Consider the following 14,712-nt stretch of genomic DNA (forward strand, 5'->3'; position numbering starts at 1 on the left):
CGCTGGCAGTGCTGTGCAATTGCGGTTAGCATTTCCGCGACACCTCAGACTTGTTCAAAAAAAAAAAAAGAAAACGTTGCTCCGATGGATACAAGTGAGCTGTTCCAAAGCGCTGCATCCGTTCCCGATGGTCATTGAGAAGAAAGTACGCATAGTTTCCCTGGCGCTTGCACTGAGAGCCAGCAACCGCAGGTGGTCTACAGGGACGGCCTTTTTTTTTTGGAAACAATTAAACTGCGGTTTACTTTTAAAAAGCGCGAGCAGGTGGACGGCAAAGGACGGAAAAAGATGGCACGTGTGCTCTATTTTCCATCCGGCCTTTTGTCGTCGTCTTGTTAATGATCTTTAAAATGAATATATCTACATACTAACCAACTAAGCCTGACAGCTCCGAACATCTCCTAGGCGCCATTATTCTCTCCTCTTTTGCAGAGAGAAACTCATTTCGTCTAAGGAGAAAGCGCAAAAAAGGCAAATTATAAGTGATCGTTTACAGGTAGCAAGCTGTCACGGAAGAAGATTCTTATCGAATGAATGCACTATATGTATATTATTGATTATAGTATCGTACTTATGCTCTGTTCACAGTGGCATATGCACGGAGTACCACGCCTTCGTAAAGAATCTTCTAGAACATTGGACATTTGATCACTTTCCGATCGAAGGTCCTAGAACCTTGACTTTGTCTATTAGGCGTGTGCGAATAGTGCTTTATCTCATCCAATCAAATACGAATAATGTAGTTAAAAACCGAATCGAATAGTGAAATTAGGGGATCGAAAACGAATAGAATATTTTTGTGATTATTCGCAACTTGCACGAATATCCGCAAGCAACAAATATTCAGTTGCAGCTGTCGAAAAACGCAAAACTGATGATCATCATCATCATCACAATCATTTATTAATCTTTAAGGGTCCCGTAGGGACATTACATAAATGGGGGGGATACATAGTGTGCGACAGTCATACATATGAAAGGCAAACAAAATTGAGAAAACTAGGCAAAGTAAAAGAGAAACAAATTAATATAGTCAATCAAAGAAAATGTTAAGAAGAAGCACACAGAAATACACACTACAGTAATAGAACGTGCCCAACAAAGTGTTTGGGCGTTTTACAGTGTATCGTAGCTGACAGCAGGTATAGGAAAGTTTTATTATTCTTTAAAATGTTCGATGAGTAGCTGCCTAAACTTGGAAGGATTAGTCTCAACAACAATGTTTTCGGGTAGGTTATTCCAGAATTCAATCGCACAAGGAAGAAACGATTTGTTTAATGCATTGGTGGAGCCGTGCAAGCGTTGTATGCTAGAGGAATTAAATAAGCGGCGAGATGATCGTACCAGAGTGCCCAGGAGGTTTTCCCGAAGTGCTGAAAAGTTAAAGTACAGTTTGTGGAAGAAGCAGAGAACTGAAATTTTTCGGCGAAGCGCTAAAGATTTCAGACCGAGAGATGATTTCATGACAGTAACACTGAGCCGAGGTTTGTACTGCGAGGTGATGAAACGTGCTGCCCGGTTTTGGATGGCCTCTAGTGAGTCAACCAGGTAGGCCTGGTGAGGGTTCCATATTGTTGAGCCGTATTGTAGTTTGCTGCGAACACATGTTACATATGCTAGTTCTCTGATGGCTGGGGGAGACAGGGCGAGTGATCTCCTGATGAATCCAAGTGTCCTGATAGCATTAGCGCATAATTTCGTTATGTGATCTGCCCAGGATAGACTGGTCGTTATCTCAATGCCGAGGTACCTGTAAGAATTAGTTTGAGACAAGGCTATGGAGTTCAAGGTGTACGGAAAATAGAGATTGGAGCGTTTGCGTGAAATGTGCATGAATCTGCATTTTGAAACATTGAGCTGCATTAGCCAGTCGGAGAACCACTTTTGGATTCTGCTGAGATCTTCCTGTAATATTGCCTGATCACTGCTGTTGCTGATGCGGCGATAGATGACACAATCGTCAGCGAAAAGACGGACGGTTGATGAGATACCAGAAGGTAGGTCATTGATAAATATTAAAAACAGTAACGGAGCAAGCACCGACCCCTGGGGAGACCGGATATTACTCTAGCAGTTTCGGATTTATGACCGGCGATGACTGAACTGTTGGCGGTTAGTTAAGAAGCAGTGGATCCAGGATAAAGTAAGACGGTCGAGTGACAGACAGGAGAATTTGGACATCAGACGTTGGTGGGGGACGCGATCGAAGGTTTTGGCAAAATCTATGTAGATGATATCGGTTTGAAAGGAGGAATCTAAATTTAAGTGAAGATCAGTAGTGAGCTCGCAGAGTTGTGTTTCGCACGAAAAGTCTGCCCTGAAGTCATGCTGATTGGGAAAGAAAAGGGAATTCTCATCGAGGTGAGATGCAATATGTGAGTATGGTATATGCTCGAAGAGTTTACACGAGATAGATGTCAACGAAATCAGTCGATAATTCGAGGGGTCGGTGCGATCTCCAGCTTTGAAATTTGCCACAAATGTGCTTATTTTCCAGTCCTCCGGAAGTTGGCTAGTTTCGAGAGCTTGAGCGAAAATCAGTTGTAAGATTTGGCTTGCAACCTATTTTGTTCCTTTCAGGATCTTGGCGGGGATGTTGTCTGGTCCAGGGGAAGTGAGTGGTTTCAGATTGTCAATGAGATTTGAAATTCCCTCCGATGTGATGACAATAGGTGGCATAGGTGTATAATTAAGGTTAGGCAGGACAAATCTGTTGCTTTCTGTGGGCTCATGGGTGAAAACGGAGGTGAAATACGTGTTCATTACGTCGGAGCGGCTCGAGATCTGTAGCATCGGAGCCGTCACGCGCCTTCAAAGAAATATTGTAGGAACGGTTTTTAGTAGGCATGAGTAGGTTCCAAAATTTTTTCGGGTTCACCCGTATTATGTCCATGAGGTCGTGACAGTAAAATGTCTTTTCGAATATCGTAATAGCTGTGTGTATTCGCGTAGGCAATCAATGTATTTCTGCCACCTCACAGCGCATCCTGATTTATTGGCAATGCGGAAAAAGCGTTCCTTCTTACGGGACAATTTCCTCAGCGCATTTGAGTACCACGGTTTACTTGCGTCTCCTCGGATACAGATGAACCGAACATAAGCTTTTACAAGAGATAGAAGTTTTTCTTTAGAAAGACACCAGTTTTCATTCACTGATTTCGTGTGTCTGGAAATTCCAAAAGCGCGAAAGAAATCCTCGAGATGGGCGTTGATGCTCTTGAAGTCAGCCTTTGAATAATCTCGGATATATTTAATAGACGGCTGGCGGATAGGAGTTTCAATAGAACGGTTGAAAGATATGAGGCAGTGATCGCTTAATCCACTAGTACACAAAAGCGATTCGATCAACTCAGGGTTAGAAACGAGGACCGGGTCGAGAATGTTTAAACCTCGTGTTGGGACACACACTGCTTGAGAAAGGTTGAAGGTACGGACTAGTTTAAAAAGTGTTTGGATTGCCGAGAAGACGCAGTCAGGTTTTCCCAATCGATGTCAGGAAAATTGAAGTCCTTACACACTTTGAGGTTGGCGTGAGGGAATCGAGGCTGCAAGTCGTCAAGTACAGAGTGAAGGTCATAACAAACAAGGGATCGGTATCAGGGGCTCTGTAGCTTGCAACTAGCACGTTGGTATAAGACGGAAAGGAGATTTTAATGCACAAAATTTCATAATGGCTGGTAATACTAACCAGGTCGGAAGAAAGGCTTGATTTCACCAGAGCAAGGATGCCGCCTCTCCTGCGGTCTACTCTGTCTCGCCGGTACGCGTGAAATGACTGATTGTCGTGAAGTAGTTCAAAATCCGGAATATCGAGTGTAAGCCAAGATTCAGTGAATAATGCGATGTCTGTGCTGTGGTCATCAAGAAGGGCTTCAACTGTTTCTTTTTTAGGCATGTAACTTGGAATATTTGTTAGCAAAACCGAGGTTTTATCATAGGCTGCATTAGGGCGGGAGCACATGGAAAGAATGGAAAGATGAGATTGCGGATCCTGCGCTACTTGCAGTAGTCGCTATGGTTTCAGCTCGACTACGGAATCCGTATCTGCATGATATACGAAATGCTTTTTGCCAATGAGTAGCTTATCAAAACGAATCTTGAACGATGTTTTGCTTTGCTGACCGTAAGAGAAAAGTTTCTTTCTAGCTAATCGAACCTTAGCTGAATAATCTTCGCGAACAGAAACTGCTGTTTCCTTAAGCTTCGGCCCGGCAAGCAATATTCTCGTTTTGTCTTTGAAGTGTGCTAGTTTGACAATGATTGGACGGTTTTTGCCTGTCTCGTAGCGACCCAAACGGTGCGAACGTTCAATCTGATGGTTACGAATTGAAATTTCGAGCTTTTCGGAGCAAAAGGAAACAACATGAGCTTCGGACTGTTCCCAAGTTTCACCGAGTTCGTCTGCGATGCCGAAGAATAAAAGATTCGAGCGGCGTGAACGATTCTCGGCATCGTCCTACTTATCCATCAACAGTTTAAAGTCGGATGAAAGCTTAGTGAAGTCAGAAGTGGTTTTATAAGCAGCGCCACTTTCAGAGTTGACTGCTACAATTTTTTCAAGGATTTCAACGCGCGATGAAAGTCGACGTACGGAGTCCTCAATGCTAGTTTGTGCGGATCTAATTGTGGCAAGCTCTGACAGAATGGTATTCTGGCTCCGTTCAATGCGTAGTACTGCTTGAGAGATTGATTCTAAACACGGAGGGATGTCGTTCTCGGTCGGACCTGGATTTAGTTCGACATCTCCGGACAAAGCGAGCAAGAGGCAAGCAAGATGAGCATTGAGACAATAGAAACCAGCAATACTTAGAATTTTTCGACAGGAATCAATGTTGTCTTTGGGGCACGACACCGCCAGCAAGAAACGGTCACTAGAACGGAGACATTTGGCACCAGGTAAGTAACTAACCTGTACAAGAAGAAAAGGTGTCTGCATGACCAGTTGGTTTGCGGCGGCGTGCCCCAAGTGGCTTCAGCAGGGCAGCGGCTTATGTAGTCGGGCAGTTTGGGCGGTGGTAGTGGTATAGGGTTACCAGGTGACGGTCCCGTTCATCGCCAGGAAATGCGGATGCAGGTGAAGCTTTCCCTCGGGGCTGTATGCAGTGTCGGCTGGTAGCCAGGCGAAATGGTCGGTGCCATGCACCGCGAAAGGGCACGAGCAGTCAAAGTCGGGCTGTTCATTTGCGATGGTCAAGGATAAGATTGCCTGTAGAAGAAGAAAAGGTGTCTGCGTGACCGGCTGGTTTGCGGCGGCGTGCCCCCTTTCTCCAGCGGAAGACAAGGAACATTAACTCAGTACGTTAATTCTAACACCGTCATATCATACGCACAGGAAAAAAACACCCTTTTCTGCTGATGACAACTGTGACGAAACTACCACCAAAACTGAGTTGATTAGAGTGGCGAGAGTTTTAGCCATGGGCTCCAAAGCCGAGCACGCAGGCAGGGTTTGAATCTTGTCGTGCCGCCCAGTCTTGAAGCACATATGCACTCGAATTATGAACGCCGTTATGCGATAGGGCCGCGTTGTAAAGTTGAACCCTACTTCCCGCATAGATGATCGCGTCAGCATGCCGGGCAAAGTCGGAGTGGGCACTGTTTTTAAGACAGTCTTCGAAGCAATGTAGGACTGCCGTATTGAATTTCGTGCCTACTATTCGAAAAATTTTCAAAAACTGGACAGCCAGGTCGATTCCTTCTGAATAAATTTGAACATGCACTATTTGCTCCGTTCAGAGAATGGAATAGAAGGATATTCGATTCGCTGTTCGAAAATTTCGATTATGCACAAACCCCGTTAATCTAATAATGGTTCAGCAAGCAAAGCGCCTTTTAATGTGAAATCATAATATGGCTCATGAGGTGAAAAATCCGGTGATGTCTTAGTTTTCTACGCAAGACCCACGTGACCCGAAAGACCAGAAAAATCACGTGACCTCTATATCACCAGGAAAGAAAGAAAAATAAATGTCTTAAAAAATTTCTCCCGAAGAAGGTTTCGAACCCGGGCCGGCGCGAAACAATCAGCTTCGCTGGCCACTTAAATAGAGCACTGCGCCATCAATGATCTATTTTTCTACATAATGTTTAATACAGTGATTGCAATTATGCATTGTTTTATGTGCATGAACTACGTGCAAACATTAGCAAAACATTGGCAAATTAACACTATGCATAACACGACACGCCTAAGGAGCCAAGCACGAGAAATGAGGAAATGCAGAGGAAATAACCGATACATATTAATACGACACACCAAAGCAACAAGACATTATAATAAAGGCAATGCAGAGCACAACACTAAGAGTATGTGCCACTCGGGTTTGAACCCGTTCGGGGCATACACTTCTTTTAAGTGCACAGTCATTCCACCTGAGTCCTTTCTACTGACGTGATCTTTTGCACAAACAAATTCACAATGTCAGTCCATCATGCGTGTTTTTCAAAGGTTGTGTAATCCAACTAGAAAGAACATGGCGAAGGATTCATCAACAAATGGCAGTGCAGTGAGTTATCCTACAGATTATGGTGTCAATTATCTTTTTTTCAATGAACGTATATGACATCCCAGAAGAGTATTGCATTTTGCAATCGATTCAACAATGCTCAATCCTTTCTGGAGCATCACAAAGGCGGCAATTTACCGCACACACAAAAATACCCCCTTCTTTTCAAAAATGTATTAAGTGGTAATGTCTCTGCGTGTAGCTTAGAAAAGAGTTTTTAAACATGGTGAGAAGGGCTTTACGTACTCTCTTGAGTACGCCATGCACCAGTAAACCAAAATACGCGGAGCGGTACATGGACGGAAGACTCCTTGTGCGAACTGTTTCCTCCACCCTGAAAACAGGAACTCAGTGGAAAAACGAACAAGTATTAAACGAGCGCCCAAATACACCTCATGCGTGAAACCCCACAAACGCTGACGACCAGAAACATAAGCAGACACATTGAAACACGGTAAAACATGAACTAAATTGACTTGCAAGAATGCACGCACAACGGGGTGTGTAGTGTTCGTGAAAAACATGAAACAAAACTATCTGTCGGACATACAGGTTGACTAAACCAAGGTCGCCGGCGTTTACAGGTGGGAGAAGGTTATCACGCCTCATTGATTCAAAAGACGAATCCCACGCAAAATAGCGAAAATCCTGCATATAAGGTTTTGTGCAACAAATAATTTGGAGCACATAATAAATTTTAGGGATGAGAAACAGATTACATGTGGTCGCCCTGCCAAAATTCGAAAGACCATGGTCATGGCAGCACAACACCCCACGCTAAACTGCCAGTCTCTCGCGCTGCGTATATTTCAATCAAAATGCGAGCCAACAGTGACCGAAATAAAATTCGTAAGTAGGAGCAAAGACACACTTTAATACGAATGGCTAGCGCCATTTCTATACAATGACGTAGGTTAGCTTCCACAAAACAAACTTCGTTATCACCTTTCACTGGCGAAAGTCGCTTTCTTGGTACATTAAGACAGGGGGCGTTCCCTTTGCAGTTAGGATGCAAGCCAGGTTCCTTCAATCTGTTGACCTTTGGTACATGTTCAGAAGGTTGTTTTCTTTTTGGCTCGTCGGGAAGAGTAATGTTAGTTGGAATAAAGCGCCAATCCTCTGTGTTGTCTCCCTTCGTTTCCAGTCTTGCACTGTTCAAGTACGTTTCGATGACATGAACTAACGAACTCAGAAACTTCTACTGTTACAGAGCGCATTCAACCAGTCAACGTTTGCAGCCGAATGCAAAGCCAACAGTTAAGTGAAAACAAAGTGTTTAAATCTGGCTCGTTTCGCTGTGTCAGGTCGATCTTTTCGCATCAGCACGCGATGGTCACAGTGCGTCTGCGACACCGCCGCTGGCTCGGGCGGCTTTATACAAAAAAGATGAGCTCTTCTAAGCGCCGACGTTCAGTGATTAATTAGGCCAGCTAATTTTTTTCTTCACATGAAAAACGTATCTCAAATTGAGGAATAAATTAGTTGGACGCAATATTTTATATTTGAACGGAAAAGCACGCATCCTTTCCGAAAGGAGTCTCTTCAGTGCGCAATAAGAAATATATGGATTGAATCAATAGGCATTTGCACATCAAAAGCGAACTGACGACCGCCAATTTGTCTCTCACGGTCGATTGCCCAACCAAAAAAATTGCTGGTAAGCACGCGCAACTGCCCCCTTCTCCGCGATTGCTCAAACTCCAACCAACCCTTCAGATGTCACGTAGTCGTGATGTATGGAATGCGCAGCTGGCTTTTCTTTCCCGCTTAATTATAGTTCACCTCAGCGAACATTCGGCCCCATTTTTGTAGCAACACTAAAAGATTACTTCACGCAAGCGGAGTAACGACTTTGACAGCTAATTACATTTCATATAAAAGAAAGTTTTGAGCCGCCCAACATGGCATTTCAGCTGCATTTTTTTTTTCAGCTCGCCAGAGAGCTGCTGCCACTCAGACGTTTCCAATCACTGATTGTCTGCCGTGCATGTAAGCCTGCCAAAACTTTAAAAACTTCAGATTCAGCTTTCAATTAGTGCTGCAATATTTCACAAAGCCCAACGGAGCAAGACAGACGCTGCTTTACAAGTTAGTGCACTGACATCGCAAGGCGTCCTGTGCTGTACGATGTCAGTGCACGTTAAAGATCCTTATGTGGTCGATATTAATCCGGAGTACTCCACTACAGCATCTCTTCGTCTCTTTCTTCCTTCACACCCACCTTCCTCCCTTTCCTTGCGGCCCGGTTCGGGTGTCCACCGAGAAGTGAGATAACTACTGAGCCACTTCCATTCATCCAAAATCCACCGATTCTCTTATTTATTTTACCCTCAGGGCTTACAGAAGCATTGTAGAGGGGAGGGACAGAAATACAAGGAACACTATGCAATTTGGTTAATAAAAGGGAACAGAGAGAAAAAAAAATAAGGCAACAACAACAACGACGAAAAAAGAACAAAAACGGCAGGTATTCAAAGCACACAGGCAGGTTACAAATGCGCAATAGTTTGGTTGAACAGAATGCAGCAGAGTACAGTATCAACATAAAAAAATAAAAAAAAAATGAAGGAACAGTCATACAGAACATGATAAGCGCCAGTGCAAGTTTTAAAAATAAAATAAAAAGGGCTTCAAAATATGTTAGTAAGGCAAGTACGAAATCGGTGGTTGTCAGTGATAGCGACCAGGTCAGCAGGTAGTTGGTTCCAGTCACGGGATGTTTTTGGTAGAAATGAATGTGCATATGTCGTGGTGTTGTGGCGAGGTATGGCGACTTTGTAGCAGTGATCTACACGGGCAGAAACATGAGCAGCATCTGTGATAAGGCGCGTCCTGAGTTGATGGTTATGATGATAAATTTTATGGAAGAGGCAAATACGAGCAATGTTACGACGGACAGTGAGAGGGGGCAAATTTAGAGTTAGTTTCATGTTAGTGACGCTTGCTGTGCGGTGGTAATTATTGAGAATAAAACGAGCAGAGCGATTTTGTACGCTCTCCAAGGTTTTATTCAGTGATACATGGCCAGGGTCCCATATGGATGAAGCGTACTCGAGATTGGGTCGTACATAGGTAGTATATAGCTGTTTTTTAAGTGGAGACGGCGCTAGTGAAAAGTTACGTTTCAAATACCCAAGCATGCGATTGGCTTTGGCTGTTACGTAGTTAATATGAAACTTCCAGGAAAGGTTATTCGCAATGTGTACTCCAAGGTACTTATAAGTTGAAACGGAGTCGAGTGGAGAATCATTAATACAATAGCTTGGACAGGATGATTGACTGCGGGAAATTCGCATTGTTTTGCATTTTGTAGCATTCAGTTTCATCTGCCAAATGGAGCACCAAGAAGATATTATTTAAGTCAGTCTGGAGTAAAGTCACATCAGAAGCATTAGCTATTTTACGGTAAATTACACAGTCATCAGCGAAAAGACAAATAGAGCTAGAAACACACTTGGGTAAGTCATTAATATAAATAAGAAAAAGCAATGGAGCCAAGACAGATCCCTGAGGCACTCCTGATTGGACGGGTACCTCAAGGGAGTCAGTCTCGTTACCTGTGACATACTGCTGGGTGCGGTTTGAAAGAAATGCGATTATCCAGTTAAGTACTACAGGATCGATGTTAAGGCGACTGAGTTTTAGTATAAGAAGTTGATGGTTAATCTTATCAAAGGCCTTCGAAAAATCTAGAAACGCACAATCAGTAATGAACCCCGAGTCTAAAAATGAATGTAGATCATTGGTGAACATAAGTAACTGTGTTTCGCATGAGTATAATTTGCGGAATCCATGCTGGGAGGGATGAAAAAACTGGTTTGATTCGAGAAAGTTGACGAGGTTGGTGAAAATTATGTGCTCAAGTACTTTGCAGGGTATTGATGTCAAGGAAATGGGGCGATAGTTAGACGGTTTGTGTGAATGGCCAGATTTGTATATAGGAACAACTTTCCCTGTTTTCCAGTCTTTGGGTAGACAGCTCTCGGTAAGTGATTTGGTAAAAATAAAGCTTAATAAAATAGAGCAGTATTCAGTAGTGTTCTGAAGGACTTTTGATGTGATTCCATCGACACCACAAGACGATGATCGTTTCAGTTTACTAATGATGGTTCTGATTCCGGCGGGATCAAAAACAATGGGGTCCATTGGAGAAAAATGAGCGTGAGGGAAAAGCGGGCATTGAGTGGCTGAGGGACTAGTGAACGAGAGAGAGAAGGTGTTATTCAATAAGGCAGCGCATAAATTTTCAGGGACCTGTTTGCCACACTCGTGAATCAGGGTGATTGTTCGATCGTTGGAGCTCTTTACAATGTTCCAAAATTGTTTTGGATTCGTACTTATTAAGGAAGGAAGTGTCGTGTAAAAGAAATTGAATTTAGCTGTTTTCAGAGCGTTTATGTAGTTTTGTGCTGCCTGATTGTATATTGACCATCGGTTAGGACTACATCTCATTTTTGCTTGGCGAAAGAGCCTTTTTTTCTTATTGGATAAGCGTTTTAGATAGGTGTTATACCAGGGGGCACTGGATGAGTGATGGATCGTTCTTAGTGGAATATACTTGTCACTGAGATGGAGAAGTTTACTTTTGAAAGATGACCAGAGTTCGGAAACCGAAAGCCTCGAGTGCATTAGCAAAATGTAATCGAGAAATGAGGAGAGCTCCATGTTAATAGCGTCAAAGTTGGCTTTGTTGTAATCTCGGATACGTTTCTTTTGTCGTTTTGCTCGCGTAGATGGCACTGAAAACGAGAAGTGTAATATGTCATGGTCGCTGAAGCCTGGTACGTGTAACACTGCAGAACTGATGTCAGGAGCTGATGTAAGTATTAGATCAATCAGAGAAGATGACGACGGTGTTACACGTGTTGGTAGATGGACAAGCTGAGATAAACTGAAGTCAGAACAAACAGTAACAAAGTTGGAAGCTTCAGCGGTAGTAGAACTAGCGCAAAGATTGGACCAGTCAATGCTTGGGAAGTTAAAATCCCCAAGCAAAAAAATAGGTGCACCAGGAAACTGTACAGTGATTTGGTTAAGACAGTCATGGATACCTTCACAAAACGCCGTGCTGCAATTGGGAGGGCGGTAACAGGCACCAATGACAAATTTTTTGAAAGCAACAGTTATACAGCACCAAACTGTTTCTAAGTCACAATCAACAGATATAGGAAAACACTGAAAACTTTCATTGATAGCAATTAGGACTCCACCACCAATTCTATCAGCTCGATCATAACGAAAAGTAACGAAGTGTTTATTGCAGTCGAACAGTTCATTTGATGATATTTTCTCAGAAAGCCAAGTTTCGGTTAGGACAATTATGTCTGCTTCAGAGTCGTTAATTAGCGCATTAAGATAGTTCTTTTTATTGTAAAGGCTGCGAATGTTCGTGTATAGCACGGAAACTTTCGACACTGATCCGCTTCCCCTCACCCATCCCTAACTTTTGGATGGGTAAGTGCGGCCAGAACGTGTTGCAATGGTGGGTGGGGCCTCGTTATCAACTGTTCGGCTAGCGGGTGGCATCTCGCGTATGTTGTTGGTAAGCGCGTCATAAAAGTATCATTTGTCTTTGGCAAGTAATTTATTGTGACGTAGCTTGTACTTAGTTTTGAGTGATTTCGCGAACTCAAGAAGTTTCTTTCGAGCTTGTCGAGTAGCTGGGCAGAAGTCCTCGCTCATGCTGAAATCGCTATCCTGAAGGCCGGACCGCTTGGAAAATACCAGCTCTTTGGTCTTGTGGGTTATGAATTTAACAATAAGCGGCCTGTTTTTTTCGGAATCGTATCGGCCAATTCTATGAGCACGCGCTACCGCATCTGATGTTAGCTGCAGCTCAAGTTCCTCAGAAAGTAGAGCTAAAAGTTTTTCTTCGGACTGCTGGGGTGTTTCTGATTCGTCGTCACTGATTCCAAAAAAAATTAAATTATCGCGACGAGAATGGTCTTCCATTTGATCAAGTCGAGAGCGGAGGACTATGGAATCTTGTTCAAAGCGGTCAATGTTTTCTTGTGCTTCATTCATGTCTAGCTGTACGGTTGCCAATGAAGCGGTTTGCTGCTCAACACTTCCTAAACGTTCATTTATTTCAGATATGGTGCTAGAGAGCAAGACCTGCTCCTGCTTGATTTCGATAATAGTCTGGGATAAGTTAGCTTGGTTTGCTTCTATCCTGATGCATCTCTCGTTGGTTTCTTTAACCATTTTGAGCAATTCAGTCATATCGTTATCTTTCGGTCCCGGGTTTTCTTCAACATCACCACACATTAACAGAAAGAGCGAGCAAAATGAGGCTGCCAGTGTTCCAGGGCATGGAAGCACAATAATAAATGGATCATCTGATTTAAAGCATTTAGTAGGGAGATATGGACGACTAACCTGCGCAAAGAAGACGATAACGTGTGAGTGCATCATCGTCGAAGAAGTGCTTCCATGCCCACTGAAGACGAACCGCTCGGCGTCCGCTTTTAAGCCGTCCGTTTTTCGAAATGTTGATGACGCTGTGGCTGGACTACGATGGATGAGGCCTGGTCTAGCAGTGCAGATGGCAAAAAGGCAGGGGAAGCCGGCGGAATGCGGCAAACCAGCGAAGCTTTGTCCAGGCAATTCAGTGTTCTTTTCACTGGAGTCGAGTGTTCCGGCTTTGAAGGGCGTTTCCGCACCATGATTGCAGTAGCTGAAGATAGCAGAAAGCTGCGCAAAGAAGACGATAACGTGTGAGTGCATCATCGTCGAAGAGGTGCTTCCATGCAGTGGCGCTAGAATGCGACGCGAAAGTAAGGAAAAAGGAGACGGTCCTGTTTTTGCATATGAGCGCGTCCCCCTCTTAGATTTCTCCTCCGCCTTCCCTTTCGTTTTTTCCTCCCTCCAGCAATAACTCACAACACACAAGATACCGCCACTGAAGCAATCTACGCCTCCTGTCACTCCTAGATTGCACTCCACGAACTCTCCAGGGTTCTCAATAAAGCAAAAAGAAAAACTGCCCCAGGAACTGATGGCATTACCGACCAAATGCTTTGTAATCTTGATCATCAGCAGACACTTGTCTTCCTTGAGAGGCTCAATGAAATCTGGAGCTCTGGTGACCTGCCTGAGGCATGGCGTACAGCAGTTGTGCACATCCGAAAGGAAACTGAACCCTCACCTCAAATTTCATCATACAAACCAGCCTCCCTCACTTCAGTTGCCTGCAAGATATTACACAAAGAAAACGGCGCGAAATACGGGGACAAAAGAGAAACAAACACGACAGGACCAGCGCCAATTTACATCTGAATTTTATTTCGCGTAAAACTTGCCTTTTTGTAAGCGAATACGCCGTAACATCCATGCAATCACGCATTCGCAAAGTCACGAAGCCAGCACAAAGTACAACAGATGACTGAAAGAGATCTACTACGTGAAGCACGATAACTAACCACGTAACATATTTTATCAGGCCCGTCCAGAAGAAAAAACGCTCACGACGTGAAGAAAAAGATAAGAAACAGCTCTACTTCAGTAAGAAAACCAAATGATCATGACCACGCGAACCCTTAACAACCGAAAACTATACAATCGCATGAGGAGTGAAACCAGATGACCAACAAGAAACGCGGAAGAAAGGTGAAGAATGAAGATTTAAGACCAAAGCTGCATAAAAGGTACAAAAGGCGAAAAGCGTGAAAAGTGCAAAAACCTTTAACTACCAGAAACGGTCAACCAGAAACTATATGAATGAAATCCGATGACCAACAAGAAACACGAAAAAAGTGAAAAAACGGCTCGGGCCAAAGTCTGCGTCAAAGGCATAAAATGCGAACAGGAATCCGCGCAAGCAACGGAACATCGTCAGAACGAATAGCACCCAATGCCGAAGGGAGTGCACTACAAAACTAAGAACCTACAAAAATTCTTCTAGCAAAGTTAACTCCTCATTGCTTAGCGTAATGGATGGCTTGCTGACGCATCTGATCCATTCTTGCCTGATATAATAGGCTCCCACCACCTTTCTTTCGAATCTGTCCTTTCCACTCCTCAAGAAGATAGTTTTTTTCCAACTCAGGACGGCAATTCCTGCAAGCTTTGCAGTGATCCACTAGGAAGCTTCCTTCAATATTTCGCAGATTTCGGCAGTGCTCACTGGCACACTCATTGGAACATCGACCTGTTTGGCCAATGAAGAAGAGCCCGCAGCTTAAGGGAATATAGTAAACAACCCGAG

The sequence above is a fragment of the Amblyomma americanum genome, chromosome 3 (genome assembly GCF_052857255.1).
Source record: "Amblyomma americanum isolate KBUSLIRL-KWMA chromosome 3, ASM5285725v1, whole genome shotgun sequence".
NCBI lineage: Eukaryota > Metazoa > Arthropoda > Arachnida > Ixodida > Ixodidae > Amblyomma > Amblyomma americanum.